This window comes from Rhinolophus sinicus, chromosome 1 (assembly GCF_057876585.1).
Source record: "Rhinolophus sinicus isolate RSI-liver-muscle chromosome 1, RSI-T2T, whole genome shotgun sequence".
Taxonomy (NCBI): Eukaryota; Metazoa; Chordata; class Mammalia; order Chiroptera; family Rhinolophidae; genus Rhinolophus; species Rhinolophus sinicus.
In genome coordinates this window covers 39991153-40018301 of record NC_142501.1, presented here as the reverse complement: position 1 = coordinate 40018301, position 27149 = coordinate 39991153, and the positions used below count along the sequence as shown (strand labels likewise).

Below are 27149 nucleotides of genomic sequence, written 5' to 3'. Positions count from 1 at the left end.
ACTCACCTCTGTTTTCAATGGTACCTAATACAGTGCCCTGCAAATAGTTGATAAATGTTGAATTATGATGATTAACCTCCTAAAACATTATAAGTATGTGATTCCTTGAGGATTTGCTAGTATTAAGACTATCAATGGATCAAAAAAAGAATATCAATGGGTCCAATACATTCAATTCAGGACTGAAATTCTTCCACTCTTGCCACAAAAATAGAAAAGGTCTATTTTGTTTGACTAGATAACAGTAGACAGATGGAGACTGTCCTCAGATTTGAAAGTTGTGTCCAAATGAAATGGATCTCTATTGTAAAAACACAACAAAAGGCAGCTCCCTAGTACTATAAACCAGACAACCAGCCCCTGCTGATGAATGCAGAAAAATTATGAAGGACTAACATGGTGTGGTATTTCCATAATGGGGGCAAGTAAATGAGCAAATGCTTACCTAAGTGAAAATATCCACAGCTTCGTAAAAATTAAATTCAATAAAACAAGATACTGGCACAAGAAAATATTTCAAAATGGATCATAAGCTCTCTGATCTCTCAAATAATACAACTTTCCAGAGGTGAATACTTGCAGCTTATCAATTTTTTTACAGTTTACATCCAATTTCCTGCAACAGTGTTACTATAAGATACCTCATTAAATCTTTCCTAGGATCCCCAATTCTTTAATTTCACTTTTGAAATGTTGTCTGTCCTCTTTTCCTCCCTCCACTCCATTCCTTCATCATAATTATTTTATTTAAATGCAACAGTTGTGTGCAGAATGAGGGAGACAGCAACTTAACTATCACTCACTGAATCACAAGAACTGAAGACTTCTACCATTTCATCATTTAAAATGCAGCACTAAAATTCCAACTTCTCAATTTTGGCCAAAAAAAAGCTCACAGCTCAATACTATGAAACCTTTTAAGAAAACAATGTGCTATAATGATATTTATCTGCTCCTAATTGGCTTGAATGAAGTCAGAACATCTGATAATGTCATTTATTTCAGCATTAAAATTGCTAAGGGCAAAAACTGTCTCATCAACTAATTCTGTGGAGTCCTTAGCAAACTGCTGGTAGCAGCTTTTAATCTAAAGATCCAAATTTAAGTTTGCTATTAGGATTAAGTAAGAAAATGTATAAAAATGCTTTATAAAACTCTAAAACACAATACAGATATAAGATGTTACTGCTATCATTCTTACGATAGCTCTCTCCAAGAGCAAGTCCTTTCTATAGGAAATCTGAATAGGGCTGAATTATTTCTGTACACTTTCCCAAGAGAAGTTTTATGTTTGATATGCAAAACTGTAAATAACTCCTAAAAAAACGGAGGGAGAAGAGCAAAGACGGAAAACTCAGGGGAAATTAGGAGGCAAATTAAAGAACAAAGGAGACGGTTTTGTAATAAAATAAAGCAATACAAGAGAAAGCAACCTGGGTCTTAGGGATCAATTTCTAACTCTTTCACTTACTATCTACCTGTGTGACCCTGGTCACTTCCCCTCACTAGGCTCCAGTTTCCTCATTTGTAAGCAGATGATAATGCAGAGGGTCACTGTTGGGATTAAATTAGATAATATTTATACAAAGTACTCAGCACTATGTCTTGTACATAGTAAGTGATAAGTAAATGGTTACTGTTGCTGATAAAATTATTAGACCTACACCTTGATTAGTGACACTCAGGAAGAAAAAGAAGCCAAGAACATGTCAGAGGGGAAGATGATATACAAAGAGCTAAGTTTACATATTACTATTGGGAGACAAAATCTGAGACATGTAGATCACACAAAGCATTTTCATGTTAAATGTCTGAATTACTTACTGTGTCTCCAGGACTGCTGAAGAATCTACAGAACCGTTGCCAAAATCTCCAAGTCATAAAAGCAGAATAGCAATGACTATATGGATGGAGAACAGGATCAAAAAATAAAAAAAAAAAAATATATGCTTATTAATGTGTACAGAAGCTTCTGTTTCTAAATTTTCAATTTTCTAAATTTTATACACAGGATGAAAGCTAGGCCCCATAGCAAAGGTGCAGCAACTCTGCTTGTCAAAAATAGATGGTATTAGCAATCATGCACAGTCATTTAAGTTTCTGCCATCTTGTTTTTATTCTGGGAGAAGCTGTTGCAATTTATGGTTGATTCTGAGGTGTTAACCATTAGTGACTCCATCATATTCAGGAATTGCAAAAGCAGGAAAAGTGTTCCAAAATTAGAAAGAAGAGGAATAGAATCCTCCTCTGAATCAGATGTAGAGATAGCAAAACCTGTAAAAGGTAAGAAAACAATGGATGCTGCCTGTGCATATGGCATCAGACACTGATATACTGTAATGTGAAAAATCCATACCCATTCAATCAATAAGAATCAGCAACAGACAAGGAAAACAGGAAACCTTCTGCATGTGTGGCCAGAGAACCAACATCAGTTTGGGTCGTCAACTGGTCTAGTGTTAATTCAGGGGAAGGCCAGGAGTTTATTGAAGAATTTCAAAGCTGAGCATAGTACAAGTGCTACTATCAGAAGCCACAGACAAATTGCCAAAGTTTGAGGCCTTTTTGAATTTACACAACACCAATGTGAATGGTCAGCTCACCATATGACCTGTAACCGCTAAGGTCTTCCCCAAGACCTGTGCAGAGATCATCTAAGAGGGAGCCTACCTATCTCAGTGGATTTCCAGTGTAGATAATGAAACGAGTCTACTATGGGAAAAGATGCTCAAAACATTTCTATTAGCAAGGAGGTGAGTGTATATCTGGTTTTCCTTTGCTGGACCAACCAACACTCTTTTTTACTAAGAATAACCTTTTAAAACCAAATCTGAGCTTAGAGGAACATGTCGAGGTATGATCAAAAAACACAGTGAACGTTTAAATTAAATACATTTATTACAGTAAAAGACATATAGCCATTAATCTCCCTCAAAATACTCCCTCTTGCTTCGAACACCCTTATCCCATTGTTCTTGCCACTTTCTGAAGCAGTTCTGGAAGTCCTCTTTCGTGAGTGTCTTTACTTCATCCTCCATCATGACAACGCTCCATGACACACGTCACTTCTGGTATGGCGATTTCTGTCAAATAAAAACATATGGTGTGTCCTCATCCACCTTATTCACCGGAACTTGCACCATGTGACTTCTGGCTCTTCCCCAAAGTCAAAATGACCATGAAAGGTAAACATTTTGAATCAATTCAGGACATCGAGGCAGCCATGACAGTGCAACTAATGACACTCACGAAGAAAGAGGACTTCCAGAACTGCTTCAGAAAGTGGCAAGAATGATGGGATAAGTGTGTTTGAAGTGAGGGGGAGTATTTTGAGGGGGATTAATGGCAATGTGTCTTTTACTGTAATAATTTTTTAAACTTAAACATTCACTATATTTTGTGAACTTGCCTTGTAATTTTTTCATAACAAACCATAGCTGACATACTCATAAGCATCTCCTTGAAATTACGGGGCTTAAGATCCAGAAACTTTTGTCAATGGCGGGTGGGGAGGGTTGGTAGAGACAAATAATATACCATCACTATTAATTTAAGCTATGTATAAAAAGTCTTTTTTAAAAATGTGTCTTGCCCTTCTATCTTATAATAATATAAATATATGGACTTTAAATTCTGGCTTTAGCTCTGCTACTTTTTCCATTAGGTTTTAAACTCATCAACCATAAATTATACCACTGTGGGGGTTGTCTGGAACCCACTTCACTCAGACAAGGAGAGAACACTTATTATATTCACTCACAGAGACTGCCTCTGGAACTCTATTTTAAAACTTAATACCGTCAATCAGGGCACTGACAAAGGCGCTGAAGGGTCTGCATCTCGCATGAAGGGTAAGAACAGGCACTATTCCTACCACTGCCTAGATATGCTTTTTTCCTAATCTTTAAATCCAGTTGAGTTTATTGTGACCCCAATACTTAGATAACCAATAACACGTGAACTATTCCTGAAACTTCATAAATAAAATCAATTGGACCATTCATTCAACAAAGAAGCATTTATTGAGTAGGCCTATGCTAGGCACAGCACATTTCTATAGTACCTTTTATTTCACAATCCCAAAAAGCTTTCAAAGTTGCCCTAACATAAAGTATCAGTGACTGAATTTCTCTGATTTTATATATGTACAACACTGTTCAAAACCCTGATTCAGACATTAAAAATGTATAAATAAAACTAAAAGGGCTGAAACTGGCATTCAATGATTAAATAAATTCCAACTTCCATTTCAATCCAAAAACTACCCAGTGCCAAGTAATTTTTGAAATAACAAGCCAAAATATACAACAATTCGAACATTCCATTAGGCGAAGGAGTTAATAGAGCTGTAACTTCTTACTTCTAAATCCTTATGGGTATGCTACTAGATAGTAAGTCAAATTTATCAAAAGTTCCACTTAATGGTTACATTTAATTTGCACAAAGAACAACTTCCAAAAGTGAGTTAAATATTTAACATGCTAAAAACAATTTATTTACCTGTGTTTTCATAATTTTGGAGCTCTTTCTAGAAAAGAGCTTTCTGACCCCTAAATTTAGGTGCCAGAAAAATGTATTTTCCCAAACCAATTCTTAGAAACTACAGACCTGAGAAAGACTATCAAGAATGGGAGAGAAAAGAAGGATAATGAGTAAGCGCAGGGATACAAATATAAGCCAGAATGCCTGCGTTGCAATCCTTGTTCTATCACTTTCTAGTTATCTGACCTTGGTACCTCAGTTACCCCATTTGCAAAATAGGAATAACAAAAGTATCTACTCCATATGGCTGTTGTAAGGCTTAAACCCAGGTAAATTAGTACATGTAAGGATTTAGCAGTTTGCTCATTATGATCATCATATGACTAAATCATCCAAACCATCTAGACAAATGCCTTTCCCTACTCAAAGCCTTCCTTAATTGGTATAGTAGAATTTAATCCCTCCCTCCCTGGCTTCTCCACAAAATGCATTGTCTATTACTGGGTATAAGTTATTTGGGTACAATTCCCACCCATTAGATTATATCTCCTTTAAGATAGAGACCACAGGCCACCCGAGTGTATTGGGCAGCAAATACTGTTCATTATTGCCTTTCTCTCTCCCTCAAGATTCTGAACAATACCTTGTTAATTAGCAAACTTATACCTGGAACAGGAAATTTATGTAATCAGTGCACTGAAGTATTGGTCATACCTTGTTAAATATTCTTTTTAGGTTTAAACAAAAAATTTTTGAGGGGAGGGAAAGAGGAAAGAAGGATTCCATTAATATTTTTTAACTACTGACCAAGAATATCTCTTAAAATTAATTTTTTTAAATTTCTTATGCTTTAAAAGCATATTTTCATTATCTCATTAAAAAAAAACAACAACGCATGGTGCTTCTAATATAAAAATACAGTAGCATAATTTCTGCATATGTCAAGTCTAACCTAATCATAACATGCTCATCTGCTGATTTTAATGTAATCCTAGGGATGCTGGATGACAATATGCTTGCTTGATTCACCCTACACTATTTATGTAAAATAAAATCATTTTAACATTACATCAAGATGTGAACCTTTCTGGCTTTGATTTGTGCCCTCTTTTCCCTCTTAAAAAAGTCTCTCTCTCTTTCTGTCTCTGTCTCTGTTTCTGTCTCACGCTTCCAACTTATCCCAGATCACTGAGAAAGCACTTTCTAAAGTGTTATCCAATTTCGCTAACACAATGATATTGCTCTTACTTTGAGAACAGAACTTTTCTGAAAACAAACAGCAGAACCAAGTCCACTGCTTTACCATTTTCTACAAAGCACAATTTTCCTTTGTTTTTATATATCTTACCTTTTGAAATTAATTTTGCAACATAAAAACCGCTGAGAACACCTGTTTCCTTGCACAAATATTCTTAGTCTCGATTCTTTGACTAGGATTCTTTGAATTTAATTCTCAATTTTAAAACAAACTCAACAACAAAAGCCCAAAGAAGAACTGCACCCGTTTAATATGGTTTTCTAATTTTTTCATTCCTCAGTGGTAGGGCTTCTCAAAGGAGTACAAAAACTACACCCAATTTGTTTCTCATTTCTAAATGCATCCCAATCAATTGGTAAACATCAGCCATCTTAACAAGAACAGAAAACTAAGCCAAATGAAACCAAAAATTTTTTTATACATTGTACTTCTTTGGAGATTAGGATTTTTCACATAAAAGTACTTTGATGAACCTATGCAATGAATAAACATCACCATAATTTAACTTCATATTTTAGACTTAATTTCTCTCCCCTCAAAGAATCACAAGAACGGCTAATTCACAAACAATACCTCTCAGCTACTGGGTAGAGCGTATAATAAACTTAATTGTTTTACATATCCTGAGGTATAGAAAAAAGGCCACTCAAACACAAAAAGGTTTCCAGTACCTTATGTACACATATATGATTGAGAAAATGAACTTTTTAAAAAACCTTTACTGGGTAAGCAAAATGGGTTTAGACCCAGCCTTAAAAATAGGGAGACCTGACAAGTTTAAGCCCTCACTCCACCCCCAAAAGATAAGGTCACACTGGTCAATCCCCATCTTACAACCAGCAGGCATAAAATAAAACACTTAAAGTTGTTTCCTCGTATTTTAGCAGTAAGAGCTAATATTCAGGCCTTTTCCGAGCAACTGGCTTCTATCAAAACTTATCACAGGTTACGTGAAACCGACAAGAGCATTGGTTCTGCGTTTTATCAAGTGAAGAACAGAATCACACTTTTGGACAAGCCACTACTACTTCCAGTACCACCAGCTCCCCGCCGCCCACCCCCACCCCCACCCCCCAGCAATTTCTTTATATATCTTTCCTCCAAACTTACATCCCGAAAAGCGATCCACAAAACAAAAGTAGCATCAGTAAACGGGAGGCCACTGGTTTTGAAAATAAAGTTTGTTCTTCTCCTGTCAACCTGGCAACTTTCTAAAGGTACCCTACTCAATCGGGTTACCTTTCTTATTCCTGTATCCAACGACCACTCGTTTGTCCGCGATAGTAAAGGTGAAAAAAGAGGAGGAGAAAATGATGTCGAAACGAAGGGTCTACGGTTCCAGTGCTAAGGACAGATTTTGAGACCGGCTTTGAAGACTCCGTGGCTTCTGGGAGCTGCTGGGAGGCTTTGCTGGGTCTGAGAAATGTTTAGCAATCTGACGCACCAGTTTTTAGGCATGGTACACAAACAGCCCCCACAATTTAAGAGCCATGCCTAGAATCCTTCCTCTTGGTGACATCGGCTGGAGGGCACGGGACGGGAGAGCAGGGGATACCAGGAGAGGATCCGCGACATTTGTTATTGTTTACCAAGCCCAGCAGGGACCGGGAGCGAGTGCTGAAGGGCCGAGGAGTGGAAGGGGAAAGGAGCAAGGAAGGACAAAGATTCCGCCCCAGGCTCGAAGCTACCTCTTCCGACAAGGGGCCAGTATCACCCCGGGGAACAAGAGGGCCAAGGCCGTCGCCGGAGCTTCACAAGAGACATTTCCAGCCCCGAAATTAGCCCGGCTTTCTCTGGACACCCAAAGCCACACAAGCTCTCCTCCTTCTGCTCGCAGAGTTAGGGCAGGTGCGGCGAGCCCGGCCCCCACTCCCAGCCGCGGCCGCCGAGCGCCGCATCCACGCACTCACCTGCCTCCAGTCGCGCCCGCGGCCGGCTCAGCCTCCGCACGGACCGCAACCGGCCCGGCGCCCGTCCGCTCCCTTCTGCCCGCTCCGCCCTCACCCCGCCCCCGGGAGGTGGGACCCGCGGCTGCGCCGGAATCTCGGAGCGGCCTCACTCAACTCTCGCGATCCCTCCCTCCAAAGCTTCTTGGTGGCTGGGCCGGTTCGACTCGGTCCTGACGTCATACGCACCACAGCCGGAAGTAGCCTTCTGTCGTCAACGACGGCCTCCTGCCCCACCCATCTCTTCCTGGTGAATTTTTGAGTGGCCTTGGAGGAGTTGACTGGAGAGTCATCACTTGCCTCCGTCACCGGCCTCACCTCACTTCTTTTCTACTCATAGCTGGTTCAGGCCTCTCTTGTTTGAGAGTGGCCCATTGTGTTGTTACATTAGTCACATGTCGTGAATGTGGTCAGAGTATTTTTCAATACTTCACAATGCAATGCAAAGAGTGTTCGACATAGGGGCTGAGAGATAAATCTCCACGAACCCACACATTTTGCAGATGAGGAAAATGAAGTCAACGAAGAAGGTTTGGCTAAGTTGCTGCGTCAGTAGCTATGAGATCTGGAACCCACCTAGGTTCCTTGACCCTTTTCCATTTTCATTCACCATGGCTCAACTCTAGAGACTTGAGAGGGACTCAGATTTGGAAAAGCCACAAGAAAACTTAGCGGCAAACATGAAAGTTGTGCTCGCGTTATCTTGGAAAGTCTAAAATAACTGCCACTATTGAGCTGCTTTTTCATTAGGATCAGAGAGCTATGAGGAAAATCACCCCTCTGCAGTATGCGTCAGAAGTGGTGACTTTGGGAAGACGATGCATTTTGAGTTTCAGGAGAAAACTCGTTAGGCGAGCCAAATAATAGAATCGTTCCTCATTGTTGACAAATTTATCTAAACACTGGAGGTTTTATAAAATAGCTTTTACACTACTTAGCTTTTACACTACTGAGGCAATATTCGCAGCTGGTACAGTGCTTGCAGAAAATATAATTCAGAGATGCCAGCCACTAGTTTCATCAAAAGCAGATGATACATGCAAAAGACTTAGAGAAGAATCATGACATCACGTCTCTCTCTCTTCTACACTCTGCTTTCTCATACATAACTTGGTAGAGGAAAAAACACTAGTCTGGTAATTAGTATATTCTTGGGGAAATCAGTTCTACCTATATCATGTCATTTGGAGGCTCAAATGCCAATTGCCATATACAAGCATAAGGAGGTTTAATTGTGATCAAACATGCTTGGCAGAGTCCTATATACTTCTTTCCCATATATATAAAATAATTCAAGTGGGTAGTATTGAGAACAGTTTATGGAGTGTTCTGTAGCAGATTGATGTCTTCAAATGTGTCACGCTTTTTTCATAGCACTAGAGTAATATGGACTAGGCGAGGGTATCAGATTAGGATAACATGGGGTAGGCTAAAGCTTTGACATCCAGTTTCTAAACTGAGGCCATTCTAAATAATTTCCCCCAGAAGGCTGTTAAAGGTGCCTGAACTAAAATAAATTTAGAGCCATGTGCTCTTTTGGAAATTTGGTGAAATCTATGGACCCTTTTTCAGAAGAGTCTTCTTAAATGCGTAAAATAAACTACCTAGGGTTTCAAAGGAAATTGATTATATTAATATACAGTTCCCAAAATACTAAAAAGTAAATGTGTGATATAGTTATGTAGTAAGCAGCTTCTAAGATGACTCCCAATAATCCTCACCTTCAGGTATTCCTGTCTTATGCAATCCCCTCCACCTGAGTGTGCGCTGGACCTAGTGACTTGGTTCTGAAAAAGAGAATACAGCAAAAGTGACAGGATGTCACTTCCATGATTAAGTTACAAAAGACTGACTTCCATCTTGCTCATCCTTTCTTGCTCTCTCACTTACTCTGACAGAAGCCAGTTGCCATGTTGTGACCTGTCTTATGGCGAGGTTTATGTGGCAGAGAGCTGAGGTCTCCAGTCAACAACTACCAAGGAATTAAGGCCAATAACCCGTGAGGAACTGAATCCTGCCAACAACCACATAAGTGCATTTAGAAGCAGATTTTCTCCCAATTGAGCCTTGAAATGACTGTAGTCCAAGTTGATACCTTGATTGCAGCGTGATAAAAGACTCTGAAACAATAGACCCAGCCAAGCCATGCCAGATCCCTGCCCACAGAGACTGTGAAATAATAAATATTTGTTGTTTGAAGCCACTAAGTTTGAAGGTAATTTTTTACATAGCTATAGATAACCAGAAGTTATATATTTGATATTTTTGAGCAGTTAATGAGGGTTTTTTTATTTTGTTTTTTATTGGGGAATATTGGGGAACAGTGCATTTTTCCAGGACCTGTCAGCTCCAAGTCAAGTCGTTCTTTTCAATCTAGTTGTGGAGGGCGCAGCTCACTGGCCCATATGGGAATTGAATCAGCAGCCTTGGTGTTATAAGCACTGCACTCTAACCAACTGAGTCAACCAGCCGCCCTATATATTTGATTCCTTATTAATGCATTATATAACAAGATGAAGACCTACAGAAAATTTTCAGTAGTGATGCACATAAACAGTGTTTTGAGATATCTGCAACAATTTTTGTGTGGTAGAAAGTATGTGTGATTTCTATGGGGGGCAAAGACACAGGTTGTTAATAATACTGTAATTTGCTGACTGCTTTCATAATGGAAGAAATGATCATTTTCTATTCGGGTTTAATGAAAAAACTAATAGAAAATGGTCATTTTCTATTAGGGTTTGGTGAAATAATATGTAATATATATATATACATATATACATACATGTATATATGTGTGTATATATATATATTTTTTTCATCAAAGTTCACAGATCAGATTAAGAATCATTGCCCTTAATAAGAGATTAGTTGGAGGCCCTTCCAAAACTCTTATTATCAATTCTTTCAGACATTAGAATTAAAGTTCAGGTAATAAGCTCGGGACAATGCTAACTTTATTAACCTATAATTGAATATGAATTTTTATCCCCTATCATTCACTTATACCCTCTTCTTCATATCTATGCTGAATGTAGGCTGGCAAGCTAAAAGTGTAGATCAGAGACAGTGATAGAAATCATGATGAAAACTTTTTCAGCACTCAGAATTCATCTGATTTTTGTTTTCAGTGAAAGTGTAAGCTCCTTGATAGGGATTTTTAGTATTCGTTTCACTCTCCTAGGCCTACCACATAGTAAATAACCAAAAACAATGTCAATGCCAAATGACAGTCATTCATGATAATAGAAAGAAACTATTAATGAAAAGATTTCAGAATGAAACACTTTTTCTTTTGTCAACTACAAATCAAGTGGATTCTCTGCATTTAAGGAACATTTTTGGTGAAATTTACATCCATGAAGAGAGAAAAGGGCCCTGTCAGACCTTTACTGCTTTGATTCCTGTCAAAGAATTTTACAAATTCCTGATACTAACATAGAATACATTGCATAGTGCATAAGTCAGGGGAAGCTAAGTGATGCTGCAGTAACAGACAATCACAGACTATTAGTGGCTTAAAATGTTGAGGATTTATTTACTGTTAATAGTTTATGTCCTTTGCAGATCAGCAATATGGCTTGGTTCATCAGAATCAGTCAGGGTTCCAGGCCAGTGGAGAGGCCGACATCTTGAACATAGCTAATCTTCATGCCAAAATGAAAAGACAGGGGTGCAGGGTCTCAAGTAGAAACTTTTGCTTACAACCCACTGGCCAGAAGCAGTTGCATGGCCCCATACAAATAAAAGGGAGCCATTTTGGGAAGGAGAGAAAACCTGAACTATTTGGCAATAACACTGATGATTACCACATATTGTATATGTGAAAAACACTGTTCAAATGCTAGATATTTCACGGTTCCCTTTCTCTACCTTTTAAAGAAAAACTGATGGTTAAACTCTTCACAAAACTAAACTATAAGACAACTAATATTTTGTGATAATATGTTATATTTGATATGGTTTAGAATATTTAAATGTCAAATTTAAATAAATCAATAAATTTCTGTTTGATGTCGTCAGTCTCCTAAAAATAATGTTTCTTGACGTTAGAAATTCATAGACATTATAATTAAATTTTAAAAAGATTTTTCCTTTTTAAAACTAAAAGTATTTTTTCCTTAAATCACACTGCCTTTCTCATTCCTAATTTTAGGGTTGAGTCCAAAAATTTCATTTTCTTAAGTAAGAGAAAGAATACCCACACACCAAAAGACTGTTCATTAAAACAGTGGAATTCAAATTACAAAAGAAAAAAAAAATGATATTTAATGTAGGTAGCCCAATGAAAGCTAAAATAATTTGGATACAGTCTAAGAAATTATTACAGTCACTTTGTTGTAAAGCATCTATTCATATCCTGTGACAGTGGCACTTAAAATTATTATACCTTTAAAAAGCAATTACTTTCCAATTTTAAAAGGAATTTTAATGATACCATCCCTATTTTTAAGTATAAGTCATATGTATGTATAGTTTTTGGTTTTGGATCTGAACTAGAGTTCCTGCATTTGGTTTTTCCTCTGTAATTTATTAGCCCATTTAATATAGAATACGTATTAAAAACTTGATTTCTTTATAAGTGATGACTCTACTTCAAAGTTTATTTGAATTGTTAATATTAGCTATTCAGAGATGGTGCCAGGTCTCAGAAAATCTATACACTAAGAAGGTTTAGATAAGATTTTATTTTAACACTTCCCATCTTTGAGGGTGGGAATTATTTTCCTTTTCTTATAGCCACCCTATTCAGTGACTCTAAGTGCAGGTCCTACTCCTTCAATTACCTTCTCGTTTTTTCTTTCCTTTCTTCCTTCCTTCCTTCCTTCCTTCCTTCCTTCCTTCCTTCCTTCCTTTCTTTCTTTCTTTCTTTCTTTCTTTCTTTCTTTCTTTCTTTCTTTCTTTCTTTCTTTCTCTTTTCTACTTTTTATTTTTCAGTGCTCAAAGTCCTGGGACTGGAGGAACAGGCCAGAGGGAGACTATTTCTAAATCATACCCCAGTGGTGGCCCCAAGTGCTAGTAGCGGCTCTGCTGTGGTCTGAGCCTACAGTGAAATTCAGGTGTAGCAGATCTACTTTTCATGGTTTGATATAAATTGCCCACACTCTGAGGTGGAGAGCAGGACAGACCAAGTGGGTAATCAGGGCAGAGGGTCCCTACTGTGTCATATTGTTTAATGGAAGGAGGAACACATTTGGAGTCTACATTTGGATAAGGCCTAATCCTTAGTCTGTGGCCTTGGGAACATTTCTTAAACTCTAAACCTCAATTTACACATCCATAATAGGGAATGTTTAGGAAGTCCTTGTTATAGAGGGTAATTGTTACCAGAATAAAAATATTAAACATCTGAAGAAGGACCAGTATTTTATAGTAAAGGTAGAAAAAAATTATAAGTATTTTACCATAATTTAAATAACTGAGAAAAATTTAGGTTACAATTGCAGCCATGTAATAAGTTAGACTCAGCAAAGTCTGAATCACATTAGAGATTTTTTTTTTTTTAATTGGGGAAGGGGAACAGGACTTTATTGGGGAACAGGGTGTACTTCCAGGACTTTTTTCCAAGTCAAGTTGTTGTCCTTTCAGTCTTAGTTGTGGAGGGCGCAGCTCAGCTCCAGGTCCAGTTGCCGTTTTCTAGTTGCAGGGGGCACAGCCCATCATCTCTTGCGGGAGTCAAACCACAACCTTGTGGTTGAGAGGACGCATTCCAACCAACTAAGCCATACCAGAGCTCAGTGGCAGCTCAGCTCAAGGTGCCATGTTCAATCATAGTTGCAGGGGGCACTGCCCACCATCCCTTGCGGGAGTCAAATCACAACCTTGTGGTTGAGAGGATGCGCTCCAACCAACTGAGCCATCCGGGAGGCAGCTCAGATCAAGGTGCCGTGTTCAATCTTAGTTGCAGGGGGCGGAGCCCACCATCCCTTGTGGGACTCGAGGAGTTGAAACAGCAACCTTGTGGTTGAGAGCCCACTGGCCCATGTGGGAATTGAACCAGCAGCCTTCAGAGTTAGGAGCATGGAGCTCTAACCGCCTGAGCCACCGGGCCGGCCCCACATTAGAGATTTTTTAACATAATATTTCTAACACCATTGTATGATATTATTGATCGATATCGTTCAATTTACACTTGACATTACATCACAATCATATAGAGTTGCTCTTGAAAAAAAATGTTTTCAGAGATCTTTTGATATTCATAGTTTTCTATTTTAAACTATTGTTTATAACAGCTTCCGCGACATTAAAAAAGTTAAAACAATTGAACTTCCTTCTCAATTAATTCTTCCCACTAGAGAATGTCAACTTTAGGGCAAATTCCTAGAAGTGGATCAAAGGGAATGCACATTTCACATTTCCAAATCTAATGTCAAACTATTATACCCTCGGAAGCTGCACTAATTTCCACTGTTACCAACAAGAAGTACAAGAAAATTCCCATTTCCCCACACACTTGTTCACACTATGTCTGTGTTTTTAATCTTGCCAAAGAAAGAAAGAATAAGGCCTTGGCATGATAGTAAAGATAAACCTTAATGTTAAGCAGAAGGGAAGTTTGTGTAGTGACTCATTTTGTAATATATCAATTGGTTAATAATTATTTTCATATTTTGATGACTTTTGCTTCTTTGAACAATCTTATAACAATGGAGATTCAAGGAATGAATACCTGGGTGAGAAGGACACTTTCCCTCCATCTGATAGAGTTGTAAAAACTAAATTAGATAAGTATGTAAAATGACAGCTACTTCATAGTTACACAATCTAAGTTCCTCTTCTTTCTTTCAGCTTTGGGGCAAAGGTTGAGGACAAGACAGTGTAGGGAAGTTGAGGGCAAACCTGTGGCTCCTTTGAACATAGAGAATTCAAGTAGGGTCTGAGGCAGGCAACATATTACTAGTGTTGTTTGTTGTTACATTGACACTTTTCTCTTTGCTGGATGGTTTTATAAATCTAGAGATAGGGATTGTGGAGGAGAAGTTATTGGCTCTGCCTCTCATTCTGCTACACTCTCCAACCTCCCTGGGAGTCAGGTTGTTATTTACAGAGGGTTGGCTTCATGTATTTTATGCTGACTTGGTTTCCTGGAGGAAGTAACCCAAACAGTACTTTCAAAGAATTGATTTTTTTTTTTTTTTTCTGATTAAGCCGTACAGGGCCTTGTGGACAAGGATAAGGAGATTTATCTTCACCTAATAGCAATAAGAAGCTATTGAAGGGTTTTAGGCAGAGGGGTGATATCAAATTTGCATTAAAAAAATACTCTGCCTTTAATGTGGAGAACTACTCTGTGGGGAACCAGAGTGGATATTAGTAGACAATTAGGAGGCTGTTTTATATCTGTAAGTATTAAGCTGTATATTGTAAACTGTCTGGAGCAAGAGTACCTTGGTAAGCAGAAATGAATATCTGATCTACTTGTAGGTATGTCTCACCAGGGCTGAATGATGTAAAGATTATCAGATTATTATAAATCAGACAAATGAAAATTGTATAAAATATCTTACACCATCAAGTAAATTTCTGATTTGGCTTCCCATGTAGATTTTCTTATGGCATAAGAGTATGCCAATTAGCCAATAACAATTTTTGGTTTGCTTGACAATCACATTTCTCATTATAAATTGCTTTGTGTCCTTTTCTGAGTCAGATTACCCTCACTCTGTATTATTTTTTCTGAGTTTGATCATCTCTGACAAAGTTAAACTTCTGGACATGCAAAGCTAAGAATCAAGCTCTGACTATCCTAAGCAATCTAGACAAAGTTTCTTACTAGCATTGTTGTTCTCTGACTACACAGTTCCTATGGTAGAATCATGCTGGAGTGACATTTGTATAAGAGGATTAATATGCATACTACTTTAATAATATTAATATGTTTAAAACTGACCTATTTCAGTGCTTGAAATGCTTCTTAAAAGACTCACTCACATATGTAAAATGGCCCAGTTGTAGGTCAAATTGCTTGGGAAACAGACCTTGAAGCTCTCAGACTAACTGGGGAGTGATCTCTGAAACAACTCAGGTGAGAGAGGAGGTGGCAGGATTAGACAGAGGGAGAAGCTGAACTCAGATGCAGGTGCAACAGACACCTCAGTCTATCTATCAGGTGAGCTCTGGCATTGGGATGGCCCTTTACAGTGGTCCCAACTGACACAAGAGTTCAGGCCTTTGCACCCCAACCTCAACCAGCTGTTGAATGTGGCAGAGACAGCTCACTGGCTGAGGGAATAACAGGAGAGGGACTCAGCTGTGTGTTGTCATAAGCTAATGCTCCCAGCAGCTGTGGACTTGGATTGTGCCTCACAGCATCCATTACCTGCCCACTGAAGGCTTTGTCCTCAGCCTAGGTGTGTTATACTGCATGTACCCATAAAACACTGCTGTTTAAAAATGTTCCATTTTGCCTCCTGATACGATGTGCTCAGGTTACATCACTTCTGTATTACCCTACTGACCCCCAATCTAATCATGAAGAAACATCAGACAAAGAAAAAGTGAGGGATATTATACAAAAATAACTGGCCTATACTCTTTAAAATGTAAACATCATGAAAACCAGACTGAGCAACTAATATTACAAGACTGAAGAGATAAGACAGCTAAAGGTAACATTTAATCCCCAATTAGAACTTTGACCAGAACTTTTTAATTATAATTTTCCATAAAAGACATTATTAGGACAATTGGCAAGAATGTGATTAAGATCTGTAAATCAGATAATACAATGTAAATTCTCTGATTTTGGTAATTGTTCTGTAGGTATGTAAGAGGATATACTTGTTCCTAAAAAATACACACAGGAATATGTAAGCATCAGAGGATAAAATGTTTCATTGGAGTGGTACCATTCATTTTTATCAAAAATTCCCAATTTTGCCACAGGAAAAACTACAGTATCTGTCAATGAAGAAGACGACATTTTCAGTAACATTTTCAGAACATGACTAATTACATCTCACAGAAATACGTTTACATAGAATGCATTCAAGGAGAATAGAGCCTATTTTTTTTACAGGAGCCCCTTCTTATAGCTTTTTACAAAAGCCATTACAAAATGGCTTCATTTATTTCAGACTCCTTTCTATGTATTTTGTTCTTTAGGTCCAAAGGCCCTATTTTATTTACCTTCCCTTTGATATTGTTTTTAAAGAATAATTTGTTGTGAACTATTTCCATATTATATAAATATTGTTAGTGAACCTGCATGGGAATTATAGTATCTAAATAATGGTAAAGCAATCCCTCTGTGTTCAGTCAGTATTTGAATCCTGCTGAGTTTCTCAGAATAAAATAAGAATAATATTGTTATAAACTTTTACAGTTACTTATTGCTTTCATCAAAGGATCCCAAAGCAATTTATAGGCATTAATTAAGCAAATGAAAAGTCCTATGAGCACACTGCATGTTATTCTCATTTTAAAGATAACTCAACCAAAAAGCAATTAAAAGGAAATAGATAAATAAACGGATATAGACAGATATGTGCATATATACATATATATATTCACACATAATGCATAGATTTAAGTTATTGTATGGGATATAACATTAATAGAACTAACAATGTCTACCACATAGACTGAACCCCTATATTTACTTATTTTTATGCCTCTAGTATATACTGGAGGTGCCAAAAAAAGTACATATTTTAAGACATGTTACCTATGTATTACTTTTTGAAGTTGAATTGAATTAACGGCAGCAAAGTGTAGTATGATGTTTGCTCAAAAGATGGCGTTAATCAAATGAATACTAGTATCATTCATTGTATTATAATTTTAATACAGTGTTTTCCTTTCTCAAAATATGTATACATTTTTTGGCACCCTCTGTATATACCAGGGGTGACAAAAAATGTACGCAAGTGGACACTTTGGTCAACGTTGCTCAAGCAGCAATTCGCCGTAATCAGAAGTGTCTGGACGCTGACGGTAACCACTTTGAGCACTTCTTGTAATTGCAGAAGTCAAACGTGACTTGTGTTCATCTTTTGATATTGGTATATACTGAGTATTACAATTAATACAGCTTTTTTCCTTTCTTAAAATATATGTACTTTTTTTGGCACCCTCTGTATACATGGTCTAACAATGAAGTTTGGGACCTCATCCTAGAAAAAGTGCTACATACCTCATTGCTGAATATCACTACCGTTACCTTTGAAGTACTCCCCTTGGGAAGCTATGTACCGACACCAGTGCCTAGTCCACCTTCAAAGCAATTTTGGAACTCTTTTTCTGGAATGGCCATCAGAGCTGTCATCGTATTACCCTTCATGTCCTGAATGTCATCAAAATGTCTTCCTTTGAATATTTCCTATATCTTAGGGTAAAGAAAGAAGTCATTGGAGGCCAGATCAGGTGAGTAGGGAGGGTGTTCTAATACAGTGATTTGTTACCTGGCTAAAAACTCCCTCACAGACAGTGCCGTGTGAGCTGCTGCATTGTCATGATGCAAAAGCCATGAATTGTTGGCTAAAATTTCAGGTCGTCTAACTTTTTCACGCAGCCTTTCCAGCACTTCCAAAGACTAAACTTGGTTAACTGTCCAGTTGGCACAAATTCATAATGAATAATCCCTCTGACATAAAAAATGTTAGCAACATTGTTGCAACAAAGTTCACGAACTTAATTGTTATACCGTGTGTGTGTGTGTGTGTGTGTGTGTGTGTGTGTGTGTGTGTGTGTGTGTGTGTGTGTAGGGTGACCAACTCATCCCATTTTGCCTGGAACTTTCTTGGTTAGCACTAAAAATCCTGTGTCCTCAGAACGGCCTCAATATTAGGCAAACCAGAACATTTGGTCACTCTAAATATACCTTCTACTTTTCTTTCAAGGTAAATGAATAAAAATTCACTATGAAAGTCAGAGATCCCTCAGGTTAAGAAATAAATTATAAAGTAGCTTGTGGACCTGTGCACTTAAATTCTCACTTTGTTCTGCAATAAGAATGAAACTTGGATCAAATATGGACTTTTGCATTCTCTACCAAATATTTTCACTTGATGTTTTTGAAGAAGTGAAAATGTAAAGTGTAGTAAAAAGCAGAATTACATGGTTTTCCTTGCCTCTTATGAGACCAATCTTAAAACGTATAACACTGAGAAACAGAAGTTATTAAAGTTCTAAGGGGCATGAAGCTTCATAATAAAAGCTTCACTAGGAAAAAACGTAAAATGTCAAAAAACATATCAACAGAACTCTCAGAGATGCTGTAAGGAAAAACAGACTTTGGCAAAATAGAAACAGGAAGCATGTTAATGAATGGCTTCACAGGGTAACATTAGATCTTTGACCCTTGCATCACCACCACCATCATTGTCGTCGCCATCGTCATCCCTCTATAAATTAGTACTGTATAGATTTTCAAATTATTCATATTTTATATATAAAGAAAGACAAAGGTGACTAAAATGAATGAAACAACCACTTATTATGAATGGCCATGATTAAGTTACCTTTACTTAATTTTTATAACTATTCCTTAAAAATAAAAATGAAATGGAACAGAAAGGAAGCATACTGAGAAGACATCATTCCTTCCTTTACACTCTTTATATCCCGTACATAGTTTATCGTACTATTTGCAACATTCCAAGCACATATAGTGATTATCGATATGTAGTAAGCATTCAATTTTTTAAAGACAAATCGGGAGAAAGAAAAAAATTCAGGCAAGTATAAAATAGTCTACTGAAAATTAGCCCTTCTAGGCACACAAGTACTAACTAAGAAATATGCAAGACTTTGTTCTAGTTGAAGGCAGAGCTATGAGGGCAAATAAATATAATATTATGCCCTCAACCACTAAGCAGATTAAAATTATGTTAGGGAGGTATGATCAAAAGTTTAAAAATGCTTTGTGTTTAATACAATAGTTTAAAGCTCCACATAAATAAAGGTCAAATGAATGATAAGGACAGTAAACTCAGAAGGGACTGCAAGATCACGGTGGCCCAGAGTGCAAAAGGTGAGGCCTTAGATTCACCTTCTCCAGAAACCTCCCCCGATGACCTAAGATAGGGTTAGATATTCCTCTTATGGCATCCCTCCCAGAGTATGAAGCTATTGAAACTGGCGATTTTATTCTCTGTTTCTGCCACTAGGTAAAAATCTTGAAGGTATGAACTCTATTTCATTCACTACTACATCTCCAATAGCTGCCATTATGTCTGACAAATAGAAGGCCAAAAAAAATGGTTTTTGAAAGACTGACTGAGTAAACAAGTGAATAAAAAAGTCATTTTGGGTAAATCTTAAAGGATTTGGAGAAATTAAAGGATGTGACCTTCAGGGACAGGGGGAACAATATGGGCAAAAATGCAGAAACGGGAACAATGTTCATAGAATAGTGATTAGACCAGAAGTTCCAGGAAGATGAATTTAGAATATAAAGTTAAAAATGGGTTTGAACACTGAAGTAGGGATTTCTAACTTGGTGTTCTAGGCAAAAGGAAGGCAATAAAGGTTTGAATTGGGAGATGACAAAATCAAAGAAATTCTTAAGGAGATTAGTGTAGCGTCAGGGAATGGGATGGATTAATTGAATGAGGGAAGAGAAGATAGATCAGTTAGAAGGCCAGGTGAGTGGTCCAAGTCAGAAAGACAAAAACGTGGAGGTGGCCTTGAAAAGGTAAAAGCAAAGACAAGAGACATACTTGGCTTGCTTGTGATCCTATCATAGAATAAATACATTCAGGAGAGATTTTGAAGAAACGATTAATAGATCTTAATAGTAGATTGGCTATAGGCAAGGGCAGGGAAAGAAGTAAAGAATTACATTCTTAAGCCTGCATAAATTAGTGAATGATGGATTTGGCTACATATTTTTTAAAAATCCAGAGTAGGAGGATGAATTTGGTTTTGGAATGCTGCTGTGGTAGCTAGTCTTGAAGATGGTTCCAAACAATTCCACTACTCTATACACTCAAGAAGCCTCTCCCATCAAGAGGAAGTGCCTGTGACCTCTCCCCTTAAATCTGGCTGGGCCTAGACTGCTTTAACCCACAGAAAGCAGGAAGTGATGTTCTGGGCTTCTGAACTCAGGAATTAGGAAGTCTTGGCACCTTCCACATCTTTCTTTTTGAGGCTCTGTTCCATCAGGTAAGAAGTCTAGGATACCATGCTATAGAGAGATAGGCCATGGGGATAAAATGGCACATGGCAAATCATCAAAGCGCCAAATACCCAGCCACAGTTACAGCCCTAGCCACTATCGGACTGCAACTGCAAGAGAGACCCCAAGTGAGACATATAAAACTACCCAGCTTAGAACTTTCCAAGACAACCCATGAAATCATGAGATATACAGGGCATTTTAAGCCACTGAGGTTTCGGATGGTGTGTTACGCAGCAGTGGGTGATTAAAATGAGTGCTTCTGATGTAATCATGGTATATTCAAGTGAAAAAGTACAGTAGCAGAAAATAAAGCTAAGTTGTAGGCTGGAACACAAAAAAGGACTGTGGCCGAAGAGGGAATAGACTGCTGGTCGGAATTCTTCATTATACTCTTGCCGTGGACTAGTAAGTAAGATGGAAAAACCATGATTATTTTTGAAGTTCTGTAAGTGGAACCATTACTCTGTCCTTATTCTCCTCTTCCATCCATTAGGCAGAATGTCAAGCATCCAGGCATTTACCTCCCATCCACAGTGTCCCTGAAGTAGGGTTGCCAGATAAAATACAGGATGCCCAGTTAAATTTGAATTTCAGATACAGTGATTCATTTTTCAGTATACAGGCACACTCATTTTATTGCTTTGGCCAAAATGAGTTGCTTTATTGTGCTTCACAGATACTGTGGGGGGGGTTGTTTGTTTGTTTGTTTACAAATTGAAGGTTTGTGGCAGCCCTGCACCAAGCAAGTCTATCAATGCCATTTTTCCAACAGCATTTGCTCACTTCATGTCTGTCACATTTTGGTAATTCTCACAATAGTCCAAAATTTTTCATTACTATTATATTTGTTATGGTGATCTGTGATCAGTGATCTTTGATGTTACTATTGTAATTGTTTTGGAGTACCATGAACCACACCATAGCAGAGGGCAATTAATTGATAAATGTTGTTTGTGTTCTAACTGCTCCTGGAACCTGCCATTCTCCCATCTCTATCTCTCCCCTCAGGCCTCCCTATTGCCTGAGAGAAAACAATATTGGAATAGGCCAATTAGTAAGCCTACAATGGCCTCTAAGTGTTAAAGTGAAAGGAAGAGTCACTTCTCTCATTTTAAATCAAAAGCTAGAAATGACTAAGCTTAGTGAGGGAGGCATGTCACAAGCTGAGAAAGCTAGGCTTTCTTGTCCCAAACAGCCAAATTGTGAATGAAAAGGAAAAGTTCTTAGAGGAAATTGAAAGTGCTACTCCAGTGAAAACACAAATGATACAAAAGCAAAACAACCTTATTGTATTTCTAAGACATGAATGAGATGCCATGAAAATGGAAAAGTCAAAGAACAAACCTCATTCTTGAAATTTGAAAATACAACTGCCAAAAAACTATTTAAAATCTTGGAAGATAAAACCAGGAAATTTGGCAAAATATAGAATAAAAAGACATTAAATTAGAGAGAGAGAGGGGGAGAGAAACAGAGAGAGAGAGAGAGAGAGAGAGAGAGAGAGAGAGAGAGAGAGAGAAAGTTAAAAAATAAGGAATCATTCCAGAAAGTCCAAACTGGCTATAAAACGTTTCTGAAAGAAAGAACAGCACCATCGTAGAAAAGTTAAATGGAGAAACATGCTATCTACATAGCACAGAAGTCAGACTAGGATGGCAGAACAGGATGAGTGGGTGAAAACATAAAGAAAAAACCCAGATACATCACTGGGAATGTATAAAGATAAAAAATCCTGAAAGCTTCTAAAAAGAAAGTTTACATATCACACACACACACACACACACACACACACACACACACACGTCATCATCAAAGGAATATCTCAGACCTCATCAATAGTGGTGCTGTCAGAATCCTGAGAGAAAATGAGTTTCAACCTAGAATTCCATGTCCAGCCTAACTATCGATTAGGTCAAAGGCAGAATACAGATATTTTCAGATATGTAAGAATTTGGAAATTTTGCTCACAATGCATCCTTTCTTAGGAAGTTACTCGAATATAGTCTCCAGTAAAATAGAAATAGAGATCCATAAGCCCAAAGAGAGTGCTTGATTCTTGTGTGAGTGCAAAGAATAATGGTAGAGAGTTGAGATGGTGAGAGGGGCCAATTTGCTAGGACAATAAAAGGCTTTGAAAAAGGAGGTACAGGATAGTTCAAAATGGAACTAACTCAAAGAACTCCAAGACAAACAGCCTCCCAATTTGGCCAAGAACCAGACTTGAACCCATAGAGTCTTGGCTCCTGTTTCGCTCTGGCCAGTCCTATCTGTGTCACATTGCCATAAACCAAGATAGACTAGGGAATGAGTTTGGCACAGGCTCATGTTATTTATTACCAGACTAAAAACCCACGTTGTTTCTGGGGCTGTCCAAGTGTCAAATCCCAGGGACCGCTTTCTCCTTTTTACTTTTGTCCAAGGCTCACTGGCTGCTATAGAGGACTTGATCCCAAAGGGTAGCCCCTGAACCAGTTCAGCCTCAAGGGCTTGGGAGGGGCTGTTTGTTCAGCAGGAAACAGCCCACAGAAACTTGACCCGCCTTTGGGAGTGGTTGCCTTGGGAGACCTTTCAGTCCCCTCAGACTGGGGCCTCTGGCTGGCTAAACTCCTCTACTGTTTCCACAAAAAGTGTCTGCATTTGAGTGGAAAGAACATCTGTACAAGTAAGGACTTGCCCCTTTTCAAGATGAGAATTTCTGATTCATACACAATCTTTTTTGGGAGTTGATGAAATCTGAAATGTGGCCATTTAGAGTAAGCTTTTTTTTTAGGCTTTTAGGTTTCACTTTGAGAGAAACATGATATAGAAGGAAACTGTGCTGGCTAAGACAGTCACCATCTGTATTTGTATTTAAAGTATAGTAATCATAAAATGTTAAGGCTGGAATAGACTTTACTTATTAGCTTGGCCCCCTCCTTTCTTCTTAGATAAGAGGACGCTAAGATATGAAAAAGTAACTGAGAGTCACTGCGATTAAACTCAAGTGTATTGACTTCCAGGATAGTAATTAAATTCATCAGACACCATTTGTAACCTGGAGAAGATTGGGGATAGACTCTATGAGGCTTGGTGAAAACACTGTATTTTCTTTGTATGATATATTTATCTACAAAAATAATGTCAAATGTTGTAAAATTTTTAATAGTTCTTAAATGGTTTGAGTTTTTTTTAAAACGTAAAGCCATCTATATCACACAGACACCTGTAATTTGTGACATGCCCACTGAGAAATTCTACAAATCAGCTCATCTTAAGAGTTGGTAAAACTCTGTGAAGTGCAATGTAATTAATGGAAAAAAAGTAGTAGATATCTCCCTTGCAGTCCCACTCCCACCCAAATGCCCAAGCTTAGAAATCTGAGTGTTTGTGAGGGCAAAAGAAATTCGGAAGCTTGGAGCTGGCACTGGCCAGGCCCGGCTAGTCCAGTCTAGCCCAGCATATCCACTGTACAATATGCCCAGGGGTTCTGGATCCAGAGCACACAGGAGCTGGAGACAGAAAGGGAGTATGGGAGAGGACAGGAAAGTTTGGGATCAAACAGGTAGGAATCAGACAGGTAGGACTGTGTTCAGCTAAGGATCACTCTGGATGGTTCCATCACTCTGGAACCATCTCAGCATGGTTCATCCATGGCCTAGGCTGTAAAGTGTATCCACCCTGAAATACAGAAATACTAATATGAGATCACACTGATAAAATGAGCACATTGTAAAAAACAAAGTGACTGAATGCTTAAGTGTGGAAGTAGGGATGGAGTGGGGAAGATAGGATGTCAGGGAAGAAAGCAGACTCTCCTTATTAGAGCAGTATCGATGAAAACTAGCCTCTGCTACTCAACACTTTTATCCCTCTCTCACTGACTCATCACTTACACTTTTTTTTTTTAATGAACTTTATTTTTTCAGAGCAATGCTGGGTTCACAGCAAAGTTGAGTGGAAATACAGAGAGGTCTCATACATTCCCCATTAACATGCCCGTGGTACATTTGTTACAATGGATGAACTTACACTGACACATCGTTATTGCCCATATCACTATGTATGTCTATAATTTACACTAGGGATCACTCTTGATGTTGTACATTCTATGGGTTTTGAAAAATGCATGATGATTATAATCCATAATTATAGTATCATTGTCATACAGGGTCTCAGCTCCTGCTGAGAACAAGAACGCAGGATATGGTGAGGCCAAAAGGAGCCATAGATAGGGGAGTCATACCACTATATTCTCGCTGGCGGCTGGGTTGGAGACACAGAAAGCAGGATCCACACGATGCGCAATCCACCATCCGCTTCTCTGCCAACCAACCAACCAACCAACCAACCAACCAACCAACCAACCAACCAACCAACCTCACTTGCTAGCTGCAATCCACCGTGCTAATTGCAATCCACTCTTGATAGCTCAGCCACCATCTTCTTGCTAGTCCCCATTTGCTGCTAGCGTAGCCACAGCAGTTATATTAGTGGCCAATGGTTCACTGGTTACAACTGACGGCCAACTAGCCACAGCTGATGGCCATCCAATCACAGTTGATGGCCATTTACTACCCAAGGGAGCACCTTTCCATGTCAGGGCGAGAGCCTGGAAATTGCACTCCTGGTTCTGTCCCCACAATCATACAAAACAGTCTCACTGCCTTATAAATCCTCTAGGCTCTGCTTCGTCATCTATCCCTCCCCCTCTAACCCCTAGCAATCCTGATCTCTTTACATTTCCAACATGTCATATGGTAGGAATCATACAATACGTATACGTCTCAGATTGGCTTTTTTACATAGCATAGTGCATTTACGTTTTCTCCATATCATTTTGGCTTCATAGATCCTTTCTTTTTAGCAATGAAAACTATGTCATTGTCTGAATGTACCACAGTTTATTTATCCATTCACCTACTGAAGGCCATCCTCAAAATTTTGTTAATTATGAATAAAGCTGCTATAAACAACCATGTGCAGGTTTTTGTGTGAGTTAGGTTCACAGCATAATTGAGTGGAAGTACATGAGTTTTCAGCTCCTTTGGGTAAATACCAAGGAATGTGATTGCTGGATCACATGGTAAGAATATGTTTAGTGTTGTAAGAAACAGCCAAACTATCTTCCAAAGTGGCTGTACCATTTTGCATTCCCACCAGCAACGAGTGGGCATCCCTGTTATATGGGTAAACTTATTTTTTTAATCAATAAAATGTGTATTTAGAAACAGATTTACTTACTAATTCATTCCCACTAGCTGAAAAACAGGAAATGTTCTAAAAATATTTAACAATTGGTTCCCATTTTTCTGAAGCTGTCTTTTCTCTTCAGTTTTGTCTGTCATTTTATGAACCAGAAATTATTTTGAGAGGTATATGAAAGGGTGAGTAAAACAAACTACTCGCTCTCACGAAGCAGCACAAGGTCACATGCTAATTGATTCAGGAGTTTCAGCTGACCTCTAGTGCACATGTTCACCTCAAAAACATCCAAATTAGGTGGGCTGCTAATAGGGACAGTTGTTTGCATTGCAGGGTCTACCTCAGCAAGACTGGAACCAATTTTAGTTCCGTAGCTACATAAGGAATTGATTTTAAAAACCAGAGTAAAAAGGGCACTGGTTTCTAATTCATTCCAGTGAAATGTTGAAGTTGATTTATTTCTGCCAGTGTTATTTTAGCATCCTTTTAAAATCACCCCTCCTCATCTGCCTCCTCCCACTGGCCTACCTCTTTCATCTGGCTCCAAAACCTTGGTTCCACCTAGTCCAATCACATAGTGTCTTTCTAAAATACTCCTCCTTGGTTTACTGTCTTGAAGTTGACAACTTACTCCTGAATAATTTAACCCCTTTCTTGGAACTGCCTCCTCTTAAGACTTCTCTTAACTTTCACTTCAGAGGGTAGAAAGAAAGTAAAAGTGTTAGGGACACGGTGTAATTGGCAAAGGAGTACACTGAGCTTTTTTTCTCCTCCCTGACAGCAAGAGCTTTTACTCACCCTGACATATGGGCATAATACAACCCTAGCTTAATCTATATTCGTCATAATCCCTGCCTTTACTCACACTTGAGTGTGATGATTTGACTGGGATCTCTCCTTTAGTCAGGAGGGGATGGGGGCATGGAAAGAAGAGATAAGGCTGATTCATACTGAAATTCTACACTGACCAATTGCAGCAATATCAACTATAATTCAATTTAAAATTCCATATTTCACAAATATATTTGGCAATATTGTTCTGGGGATAATTTGGAAATATGCATCAAAACCTTAAGAATATCTATTAGTCAAGAGTCTTGGTGGCCTAAAGATAGAAAGCCAGCTCAAATTATTTTAAGCCAAAGGGGGAATTTAT

General features: G+C 38.3%; 1 protein-coding gene across 3 annotated transcripts in view; it reads right to left on the bottom strand.

The window, feature by feature from the left end:
* STK38L (serine/threonine kinase 38 like) overlaps positions 1-7809 on the bottom strand; it is a 74184-nt gene extending 66375 nt beyond the window's left edge. For 2 of the 3 annotated variants that reach the window (XM_019737475.3, XM_019737445.3), the window contains exons 1-2: positions 7651-7806; positions 1825-1900 (exon numbers count right to left, since the gene is read on the bottom strand). The gene's annotated coding sequence lies outside the window, so the exon portion shown is untranslated. Of the gene's footprint in view, positions 1-1824; positions 1901-7650 lie in introns of all 3 variants that reach the window. The other variant, XM_019737455.3, reaches the window with a different exon arrangement.
* Positions 7810-27149: the final 19340 nt, after the last annotated feature.